The sequence below is a fragment of the Marmota marmota genome, unplaced genomic scaffold (assembly GCF_001458135.2).
Source record: "Marmota marmota marmota unplaced genomic scaffold, marMar, whole genome shotgun sequence".
Classification (NCBI taxonomy): Eukaryota; Metazoa; Chordata; class Mammalia; order Rodentia; family Sciuridae; genus Marmota; species Marmota marmota.
Window position 1 is genome coordinate 47,950,434 of NW_026000037.1, and position 12,126 is coordinate 47,962,559.

General features: G+C 39.2%; 1 protein-coding gene across 5 annotated transcripts in view; it reads right to left on the reverse strand.

Annotated features, from left to right (window-relative positions):
- Rbms1 (RNA binding motif single stranded interacting protein 1) overlaps positions 1-12,120 on the reverse strand; it is a 129,737-nt gene extending 117,617 nt beyond the window's left edge. For all 5 annotated transcript variants that reach the window (XM_048812364.1, XM_015479228.2, XM_015479226.2 and 2 more), the window contains exon 1: positions 12,053-12,120. The gene's annotated coding sequence lies outside the window, so the exon portion shown is untranslated. The remainder of the gene's footprint in view (positions 1-12,052) is intronic.
- Between the last annotated feature and the right edge of the window lie 6 nt (positions 12,121-12,126).

Genomic DNA, 12,126 nt, shown 5'->3' on the forward strand with positions numbered 1-12,126 from the left:
TCAAAAAAAATAAAATACTTGGGAATCAACCTAACAAAAGAGGTGAAAGACTTATACAATGAAAACTACAGAACCCTAAAGAGAGAAATAGAAGAAGATCTTAGAAGATGGAAAAATATACCCTGTTCATGGATAGGCAGAACTAACATCATCAAAATGGCGATATTACCAAAAGTTCTCTATAGGTTTAATGCAATGCCAATCAAAATCCCAACGGCATTTCTTGTAGAAATAGAGAAAGCAATCATGAAATTCATATGGAAAAATAAAAGACCCAGAATAGCAAAAACAATGCTAAGCAGGAAGTGTGGAATCAGGCGGTATAGCATACCAGACTTCAAACTATACTACAGAGCAATAGTAACAAAAACAGCATGGTACTGGTACCAAAACAGGCGGGTGAACCAATGGTACAGAATAGAGGACACAGAGACCAACCCACAAAAATTACAACTATCTTATATTTGATAAAGGGGCTAAAAGCATGCAATGGAGGAAGGATAACATCTTCAACAAATGGTGCTGGGAAAACTGGAAATCCATATGCAACAAAATGAAACTGAATCCCTTTCTCTCGCCATGCACAAAAGTTAACTCAAAATGGATCAAGGAGGTTGATATCAAATCAGAGACACTGTGTCTGATAGAAGAAAAAGTTGGCTCCGATCTACACACTGTGGGGTCAGGCTCCAAATTCCTCAATAGGACACCCATAGCACAAAAGTTAATAACTAGATTCAACAAATGGGACTTACTCAAACTAAAAAGTTTTTTCTCAGCAAGAGAAACAATAAGAGAGGTAAATAGGGAGCCTACATCCTGGGAACAAATCTTTACTCCTCACACTTCAGATAGAGCCCTAATATCCAGAGTATACAAAGAACTCAAAAAATTAAACAATAAGAAAACAAATAACCCAATCAACAAATGGGCCAAGGACCTGAACAGACACTTCTCAGAGGAGGACATACAATCAATCAACAAGTACATGAAAAAATGCTCACCATCTCTAGCAGTCAGAGAAATGCAAATCAAAACCACCCAAAGATACCATCTCACTCCAGTAAGATTGGCAGCCATTATGAAGTCAAACAACAACAAGTGCTGGGACTTTTCTTTGTATCTTATCAGAACCTCCTCTGGCTCTCCCTGTTCCTGAAAGGTCATGAACTTTCTTGTTTTCGCAGGTCTCCTTAACCTTCATAATAATGCTCTCTATTTTCCCACTACTCTCACCTTACCAATGCCAAGCCCCATATAAGCAAGCCGCTTATATGGGGTACAGCACCACTCCCCTGACTGCTGAAGAATGGTCAGAGTATCCTGCTGACTCAGCCTGCCGCACCCTCACTGCGGTTCACTCATCTTTTTACTCATCTCTGAATGTTCACCAACTTCCTAAGAACAATTTCAAAATCTTTAGTCACACTCCCTAAGCTGGAACTCCATCTTTTTCATCTTGAAAAGATGACCTAACCTCTTTACTTAAATGAAAGCTCTAAAAGGAGGAGTTTGACTGTTTTCCCCCTCCTTCTCACCATCTCTGACATAACCCATCTTCTCCTTCCCTATCACAGACAGAAAACGCTAAGGAGATTCCCTTCCTATGATTAGCCTACCTTGGGGCTGGGCTGTAGCTCAGTGTGGTAGAGCATCTGCCTTGCCTGTGTAAGGCACTGAGTTCGATCCTCAGCAGCACATTAAAAAATAAACAAATAAATATATTGTGTCCATCTACAACTAAAAAAAGAAGATTAGCCTACCTCAATCTCTCCTTTGAAAATTTTTTAAAAAAATTTATTGGAGCATTACAAGTAATGGGATTCATTGTACCATATTTGTGCCTGCACATAATTTGATCAATTTCATTTCTCAGTGACTTCCTTTCCCCTCCTTTCCTCCCTCCACCATCTGCTTGCTCTACTTTACTGATCATCATCATCATCATCTTATTATTATTATTATTATTATTAAATTAGTAAATTATAATGAATGTCAGCAGGATTCATTGTGGTATATTTGTATATAGACGTAGCATAACTTGGTAGATTTCATTCCCCATCAGTCTTTCTTAAGGCTAGAACCTGTTTCTAACTATTCCCTTTTTTCCTAGGACCTTCAACCACTCAGACGCCAAAAAGTCCTGCCTTCAGACTGTGGCTCTCCAATCAGGAGGGACTCTCTTTTCTTTTGGCATCAGACTTTCCAAAGACATGCCCTCTTCACTTATCTTTTTTGTCAGTTTTTATTTTTGAGGTGGGTCCTGTGTTGCCAGTTATCTTACCTCAGCCTCCAGAATAGCTGGGAAACCCAGGCAGATTATAGGCACTCTTCAGCATGCCGTTACTCATCTACTCTTTAAGTTCTCTGGAATGTGGTTTCTCTTAACCCACTTTGCTGCCCCCTCATATGCATGGTACTCTAGCGAAAACTGTATTTCAAAGGCATACAAAGACCTCCCGATAAATATTTCCAATGGCCTTTCACTGGACCTTTGTCTTCCTTGACCCCTGGGCAATCCTTAACAAAGATGACCACCTATCCCTGAAAGGGCTCTGTCTTGGTTTCTGTGACTCAGGATTCTCCCGGTGTTCTGTCATTTCTGTGCCCCACTTTGCCAAAGGTGCATGCTACGCCTTTCCAGGATAGAACCTGTGTTCCTCAAGACATTTCTCCTCTTGACAACCCCTCTCTCTGGAGTCCTTTAATCTATCCCCAATGCTTCTTTCTCCAGGACTCCAGTTCTACAGGTCTCACTGCTTACTAAAATTTCTGCCTGGGACAGTAAATGAGGAAGAGTAATGTGTGATTTGTGTGGTCAAATTTAAAACGTCAAACCAAACTTGTTGCCTTTCCCCCAAAACTATTTCATAGCAATAGGGTATATACTCTCACCCCTTCACCACTCTCACTGCTTCTGCCCAATTCCTGTGGAGGTGGGTGATGTTTTGACCTATCCAGAGCACCTGCTATGCCATGGATGTTATAGATAATTGTGCAGTTACAGACAACACCTATTATTAAGAAAGAGATTTGTTGTATGTATATTTAATTCCAAAGTATATCAGGATCTAGGGCAAAAGTGAAAAATACATGTACCCATGTGAGGCAGCCTACACGCCGACTTCAAGGCAAACCCAAGGAAAAACACACACACACACACACACACACACACACACACACGTTTACAACACATTTGCTAGATCCAAAATGAGTTCCTACAGTGGTTCTCACCAGGAACATGATTAGCACTTAGGCTGGACAATTCTTCCTTACAAGAAATTGACCTGGACACTGCAGGACATTTTGTATTCCTGGTGCCTGAATGTTGACTACTAGTAGAATTTAGAAATCCTTCCCCTATTTATTTTAACATCTAAAAAATGTAGAAAAATCTCTGCAACAGGAAGCTAGGTTCTTGAACATCACTGAGCACCGAGCAAGCAAAGTTACAGTAACTTTTTGTTTTCCCAGTCATTTAACACTGGAAACTTAGGAACTTCTTTTCTTAAAACCCTTACATCCCCAATCAGTAAGTCACCAGCCCAATCCTGTCCATTCTTTCTGTACATATTTGACTCTGTTCCCTTTAATACAATCACACTGCCACTACTGCATTCTACATCTTTATTTCAACTGTGATGGTTTCTAAACTCGGGCTCTCCTCTCATCCATTTTAGCAAGTTTAATCCTATTGTCCTCCATCCTCCAATATCTACCCTGCATCCAGCAGGGTATTACTGAATTACTCACAATTCCCCTGAGAAAGTCCATGTTTTCTATCTTCAAATCTTTTGCTGTACATTCCACTGAAATTTCACCTTCCATGATGCAACAACCTCCCATCTCCTGAGTAAGAAATGTTGGCATCATCTTGGAGTTCTTTTCCAAATGCAGTCAGGCACAAAATCTTTTGGAGGACACAGACCCATTGGATCAACTGTTAAAAGCTATGAATCTCTACCCAAGAAACAGTCAATGTATGAAACAGTTTACATTCAATTTTAGGGGTTTCATGTACTCAAATATCCAAATTGGTGCATCTGCAATTAACTGCCTTCTTTGGAGCCTCTCAGCTGTTTCAACAGCTAGTTCACCACTTGCTGGGCCAGCTTCTCCCCTGACAAGCAACAGTACCTCCCTGCCTGCCAGTTTACTTCCTAAGAATTCACATCAGTTTCAAAGACCACTTAAGTTACTCTATACAATAATTCGATAACTATTAATACAATGTTTCTATTAAACTTTAAGTAAATCAAAGGAAGGAATCTATTCTCTTGGAGTGTTTGATACATTTTACCCATAAAACTGAGAATACAAAGTAGAAAAAAATAAGTCTTTTAAATATTTGTACAGGTAGGGTCAAGTTGGTCAAAAGTGATCTTACAAAAAGCCATTTCGTAAGCAGTTCTCCAAAAAAAGCAGAGAGACAAGGCACAGAAAGAAATGCTAAGTTATGGCACTGACAGGAAGAAAAACTTGTGATCTAAGAGTCTGAGTTAATGTAAAAGAGTGAGATTATGTATCTGCTCCCAACCTACACAGATCCAAAACAATGTGACTTGTAGATTTTGTGAACTGCTCTATCAACTAGCAAAGAAAAACCTAAGACTGGGTCATTGTTTTTTGCCTGCAATCCCAGCTACTCTGGAGGCTGAGGCAGGAGGATCACAAATTCAAGGCCAGCCTGGACAACTTAGCTGTCTGGGGTGAGGTATCAGAGGAGACTCAGGATGTAAGTCAGCAATAGAGCATCCCTGGGTTCAATCCCCAGTATAGGGGTGGGGAGAAAGAAAGAAAAAGAAACGGAACCTAACAAGGTAACTCTGTTCTTCTCTTCTCTCACTGACTCCTCAACCCCCTTCTCCATCTCCCTCTCCTCCTGTCCCCTCAAGCCTGAAACTCCCCCTGGGTTGCACACTTAACAATTGCTTCTACAGTGCAGACATTATTTATTATCATGTTCTTCTTACTCACTGTTCCATACAAATTAAAGGCACTTCTAAGAAGCCACACCTCCCACTACATTGCTTTTCAAAAAACTAGAAACTAAAAAGGAAGTTTTGCAATGAAGAAACTCATGAGTAATCATAACAAAATACAGCCAAAGGATTCTGACACAAGTAGAACAGTCTTGGTCTGTCACATTTAATACAGAAATTAAGTGTGTATATGTGTGTGGGGAGGGTATCTGTCTCCGAAAATACTATATTTAAATGTAGCTGTGAGTCCAATAAAAACAGATGATTGTGAAAATTCCTCAATGTTTAGAAAATTTAAAATAGTGAATCTCCTGAAAAGTAATTTAGAATATAAAATATCATATTTATAAGTGCATTGCCCCTCACTAACCCATACAGATTAATCAGTGCCCTGAAAATGTTTTTTTTATTTTTGAAGCATTTAAAAGGCCTTTTTAAAATAGGTGTAAGTGTAGGAAAAGACATGTTAGTAAATGTAAAGAGTACCTATCAGAATAATTTCCAAAAAGATGGCATAGAAGTTTGCAGGAAGCATAAATAATAGAAAATCATAAAAAATAAGAAAGGATCATACTTCAAAACTCAGGCTTGAAACAAGCAGTGCAGTAGTGCCCCCCGCCCCCTTTTTTTTTTTGCATGGACCAACCTCAACCTCCCGAGTAGAGGTGACCACAGGCATGTACACAGCCCCCAACTTCACACTACTCTTTGAGATTCTCAACAAGAAAGAATTTCTTATGGTTTCACCACAATTTTTAGGCATGAAAGACAATAAAAATTTCTAGACTTGTTTCCCACTTTGTCTTCTTGAAAACCAAAGTTCTATAGGCTCACTGTACTGTAGGCAAGAGGTACTAGAAAATTTAAAAAGATGTAAGGAATGAAGAAAAGCAGTCACTTGTGATTCTACAACAGAAGAAATCAGTTGTTAATATTTTGGCCTATTTCTTTACAACTTTTTTCTCCACAGTTTTTATTGGTGCATTATAGTTGTACGTAATGGTGGCATTTATTGCTATATATTAGCACATGCACATAATATAATTTATATATATTGTATAATAACAATATAATTTGGCTAATGTACACTTTTTTTAAAGTTACATTTTTGAACCTATTTTGTATACATAATTAACAAACCCCAAATAATCTTACTCAATTTATACTTTACTGTTCTGAAATATACTATGTTTAAATTAATAAAGTGGAGGTGACACAGATTTTTTTACTTACTAGGATACTACTCTGCATATTACTGCTTCATTAATTTGATCCAGAATTCAGTTTCCCCATTTAATTGTTTTTACCTTATCCTAATTCTAGATTCCAGGAAAAGCTTTCTTACCTCTCTACAGTACATCCATCCTATTTTAAAGTTTACAAGGCTTTTAGAATGTGTTAAACAAAGCATTCTGTACAAATGCAAGTTTAAAAACAAACACCTAGCAAACACCTACAGATGTCCAAGAATTAAAAAGAAAGAAAGAAAGAGTTTATTTCTGAGTAATGCAAAGATGACATCTTTAAAAATTAAACAAACAAGACAAAGAAAGGAATTCTGGAAACAATAATGCATAGTACCAATAGTTAAATCTGTCCATTTTCAAGGAAATTTAAAAGGTAACATTTTTCAAGCTAGGAGTGATTAATGCTTTTTTTACCTTTTGCATTTATATATTTTCATTAAAAAAAAAAAGGAAAAAAGAGTTGAAGAGCTTTCCTTCTCCAAAGAGAAGGCAAAATGTGCAATAAGAGCATACTCCATGAATAACTGTTCAAAAGTGGGGGACCCACTTTTCCACGTTCTTTTGGTTATTTTCTTAAAATGCACTTGAGAACTTTACTCTCAACCTCCAGGTACTTACCCCCTTGGAGGCAGCCCACATTCTAAACACAGTCTCTTCTTGGAGGTTGTAAACATGGCCCATTCTTAGGAGACTGCTTCAAGGTCTCCCAGGACCACACAGAGTCTCCTAGGACCACCTGCTGTTGTTTGCTCTATGGGGACATTAATAATAATAACACCTTAGAAGGATTAACAACAACGACCCTGTGAAGTATGCACTATTATATTTACTTAGCAGAAACTGGGGCTTAGGGAAGCTAAGTGGAAAAGCAGGCAAAGGGTAGAGCCATTACTTAAGCCAGGGTCTTCCAGTTAGATTGACCAAAATGCCTTAAGAAACAGTGAAATCTGCATTATCATCAGGGCTTAAGGAATATGCTAAGAAGCAAAATTTTAAGTGGAAAAAGTTAGAATGGCAGATTTGATAGGCTATTTTATGATTAGTTCTAAAAAGTGAATTAGGTTCTCTGAGAAAGTGCTACTGGATTCAGCAAATAAAAATACTCAGCATGACAAAATATTTGGTATACTTACACTAAAAAAAAAAAAAGAAAAAAAAAGTGTGTGTGTGTGTGTGTGTGTGTACTTGAGATTCAAATTTTACTCAGTGTCCAGTGTGTTTTCTGACAACCCTATGAAACAAACAACACCACTAATAAATTGTAGTGTTACCATTCCCAAAGCTGAAGCCTGGGCCAACCCGTGGGCCGAATGTTTTGGGAGGCCAAGTAAAGGGAAGTGTATTGGCTATGGCTGTTCCTGACAGCTTATTTCTCTTCTTCTGGGTAGGAGCCACAGTCCTTGACCCCCAGAGACCTGATTTTCACCAATGAGGCCACTTAATTTCACTGCGCATTTAATTTCCAGACCCTTCTCTACTTTACAAGGATGTCATGAGATTTAAACATAACCGAGGTTGAAAGGGGATTTCACACTTATATACTAAAAAAAAAAAAAAAATAGTTTATTGGCTGAGTGCTTTAGAAATTTATTCCAGAATCTGGGAGAATTCAGATCCCCACCCCCAACCAACCAAGAAAGTGCTCAAGAATAAAAAAATTCCCAATATTTGGTGTGCACACTTGACAATAGTCTCTAAAAAAAGAAGAAAAAAACAAAAACTAGTAATGTGTTTGAAGTGAACTATGGAAAATGCAGTGAGATGCCAAAAGGCGTGCCCAGCAGAAAAAGTATGCAGTCACAGAGGAAGAATTCTATACTTTCCAAAAGGGCATGGATAGATGCTTAAAAGCTAGTCACCTTGAATCCCAAACACAGAAAGAGCGTGATGAATAAGAAGACCTACTTACATATACCAATTTAATTTCTGGCTACTCCCCCTAAACCTCCAATCTCTGTGACTTGAATATGTTTACCTTTGTGTAAAAAGAAACAAATTGGGATTGTTCATTCAAATATTTTCTATGCTCAACTTTAATCTTCAAACTTTAACAAAACCCAATCTACTAAACACAAACTGCTGCGAACAGAAACTGCTTGAAGAGGATTAATCAACAGCTTTGTATGTCATCCTCTAAGCAAGGCCAGACACTGAATCACTGTTGAATTCCTCACGTGCAGCTACACCCAGTTAATCCTCAAGAAAGCAGCAAAGTATGTAAATGTACTTAAACTAGGGAGATAAGTACTTCACTCATCAAAAGTTAGAAACATTTACTAAGTATAACTATTAGAAAGCAAGACCATTTGTAAAGATATACATACACATGCGCGCACACACACACACACAAACACAAGAATTTTTACATTCACTGTGCTACCTCCAAAAGTCTCACTGTAAACCACTAGGACTCATACTGTTTAGCAAAAAAAAAAAAAAGGCTTTGCTGCATGCCGCAATTTGCAAAAGTCAAACTGTATGACTTAACTGAGTCAAGTATCTGAAGAAAGAAGTTCCAAGACAGAAGTAAGGAAACAAAGAAACAGTTAATGACAGAATTGAAGACAACTAACATAAAGGAAAAATGGAAATACCCATTTTCTATATTTAAATGCTTTTAAGTATAAAGATTTTCCCCCCTTTCAAAACACTAAAATATTTTCACAACTACAAAAGTCCTGGTAAATGGTTTTTAGTTTGGTTGAGGGCTGGGTGCTATTTTCATATAGTTAAGCTGTTTCTACTGAACGAACATCACATATCTCAATGTCATAGTCAATAGTAACAGGATGAACACATTTCTCCACTGAAACCTGAACCAACAAACTTCATCTAGATACTGACACTGGGTTATCACTCCACTCAAAAGCATCCTCCTTTGACCTGAGCTGAGCAGGTGTATGTCTAAAGTGCTCACAGGCCTGTGATGCAGGAAAATCCTGTTCATCCCAGATGACTCTGGAGATGAGTACTTCCTGGTGCCCTAACTACACCATGTGGGGGCAGGAGGGGGATGAGCACCACCCACCTCTGCTATGACTGAAACTGGATGACTCCTATATATGTCAAATGTAAAAAGGTTTAAGAACTGTACAACCATGAACTAAAGCAATATTTTGACCTCAATGCTTCTTCTAAACATGACCATCTATCCAGATCATATATTCTCTGTATCCTTCACCTCCCATCTCAAAACCTGAAACCTCTCACCCTTCAAAGAGTGGGAGAAATCCCTAACCTGGACTCCTGAGACTAGAAGGGTTATAGGTAACAATACAGAGAAATTTGGCATGAGTTTTTACTGAGATGTATACATGAGCAGGCAGTTGTAGTGTGGTGGATTTAAGGGCCTGATGACCAGGTTTCAAATTCTGGCTCTGCACTTTGGGTTGTATATGCTCTGGGCAAGTTATGTATTCCACGCTTCAGTGTTAACTGCAAAATGGGAATACTAATATTACCTGCCTCATAGGACTTTCCAGATGACGAAATCAGTTACTACACAGAAAGCATTTAGAATGGCAACAAGCAGGTAGTAAGGTTCTCAATGGTTGATAGCCTCTACTATTATATTTGTAAAATAAAAGGGATTTGGACCCATTTTTCTCTAAAGGTGATTTTTAAGTATTTCTTACATGCAGTTCAATTTTTTACTTCAAGCAAATTATTAGAAATCAGCTCTAATGACTGACTTTGCATTTCTAGGTTAAAATCAAACCACTTTATATACCTAAAAATTGCCAATTCTTTCATCAAAATGAAGAGACTAAGTGAACTGCAAGGTCCAAGCTTAACATCACAAAATCTTACAAAAAGCATTAATTAGACTTCCCATTTAGGCTAAGCCAGGATGAGATCATGAAGTCACTCATGGTAACCAGGTCCCTGAGCTGGAAGTGTGCTTTTCCAGTGAATGGCTAAATACTAACAAAAGAAACCTTTGACTCAAATACCACTGGTACCCTGGGTCTTGTGTCTGTATAATGCCTACACATTCATTTCTTTCTTTGCCTATAGAAAAAAGAAAGTCTGTTTGTTTTTCTGATTCAGTCAGCCCTTTTAGTCTTTGAATCTAAGGACAGCCTTGTGAAAAGAGAGCATCTTATCAGCGTGCTCCAGCCAGCAGGCTGTCCCCCCTCCACACACAAAACCTCCAGCCCCTCACAGCAAAAGGCCTCGCCCTCAGAGCCTTTTCCCATTTCAGAGCTAACACCCCGCCGGGTTTTGACAACAAATAAATGAATACACAAGGCCCTAACATAATTAGCCATCTTTTCAGGTAGAGTGAGGTGGGTGAGAGAGGAGGGGTTAGGAGAATATTTATTGTAAATTGGCTTCACTTACCAAGTTGATCTTAGTTGCTGCATCTGAGGGTACTTATTTTAAATGAAGTCACATGAAGTGAGTTTAGAGATGCCTGTTTACAAATCCTGACAATTGTGGCATATACTTTGGTCAAGTCACCAATGCAGATTTTATTTTTAATGAAAAGGAACTTCTTAACCCTGGTAAAAGTTCTTTTGACTTGCAAAAAAAGTAGGGCACACAGACCACACTGTGAGTTTACTGTCTTTTTAAGGGAAAGTTAACATGTAAAAAACCCAAAGACTAGAAAACATGACTTTTTGACATTCCCCAAATGCTTGCAGATATGCTTATGCTAGCACATACTTTTTGAAAATTACTTTGAGAACAAGAACCAAACATCATCCTGTGAATGTCTATAGGAAGGTGCAAAGCATCACTGTCATCAGTCATGATCTTAATAGAGCCACAGTCTGCACCAAAGGACACAGTTTGCTGGTGTCACTATTGGGATGATAACTTAATTGATTTGTCTCAGTGGAGAGGGATGTAGACACGAGATTTATTTTGAAGAAAAAATACATGCAATCCTGTTTTTGTTTTCTCAACAAGCATTTTGCCACTGACCTCTAAATCAGTTTAACCTTTTCTAAACACATCTGCACATTTTTTACATAATTTAAAGCTAGGTTTTATTATTGCTGCTGTTGAAAGGCTCTGTGAAATTTATCACAACATGGAATCGGTAACCTTTAAAAAAAAAAAAAAAAAAAGGTGAAAAACAAAACAAAAGGCTGCAACTATAAGCTCCCAGCTCCACTCCTTTTCCTGGCAGGGGATTTTGATCTAACCACTGAAGTGCCTTTAGAGTTCAATCTGTTAAAAAATGTATGAAACGGTATTAAAATAGGAAAAGGCATGTGTATGACTCAGGCTTATCCCAGTATCTCTGCAACTAGGTTGTCACAGGATTTCCCTGTGCTTCTGAAAACTGAAAACCTTGAGAAAGTGACAGTAGAAGTTCCTGTTTCTTTTTCTCTCTCTTTTTTTAAATAAGAAGGGGGGCGCGCGCGAACACACACACACACACACACACACACGTCTTCCGGGTTTCCTACGAATCAGACAGGTTCTTTGAGGTTCCAAGTGAAGATTGCAAACCAACGTTACGACTTATTCTAGTACTCCTCTGCACACAAAGGTTTCAAGGAAAACCCCAAACTTGTTGCAGGGTTGGGCGAAGCCCCCGGCCCGGCGCGCTTCTGCTCTCGCCACCTCTCCGCCCTTTCCTTTTCCCCTTCCCCTAAGTCCCACCGGGCCCTGGTCGGCGGGGGCGAGGGCATCTCCCCTACTAAGGTCACCAGCCCGAGCCGTCCCTGTCGGCCGCCTCTTTCGGAAACAAGGTCACCGCCCAGCCGGGTCCCTCCGAGGAGGAGCAGCAGCTCCCGGCCAAGCGCTGCCGCCCTTTGTAAAGCGGGGCTCGCCGGCCTCCGCGCGGCATCCCCGCCGTCGCCTCACCTGCTTGCGATAGGGCGTCCTGCAGTTGCTGTTGCCCCCGGGATTGCCGCTGCTGCTCGGGAAGATCATCGCGG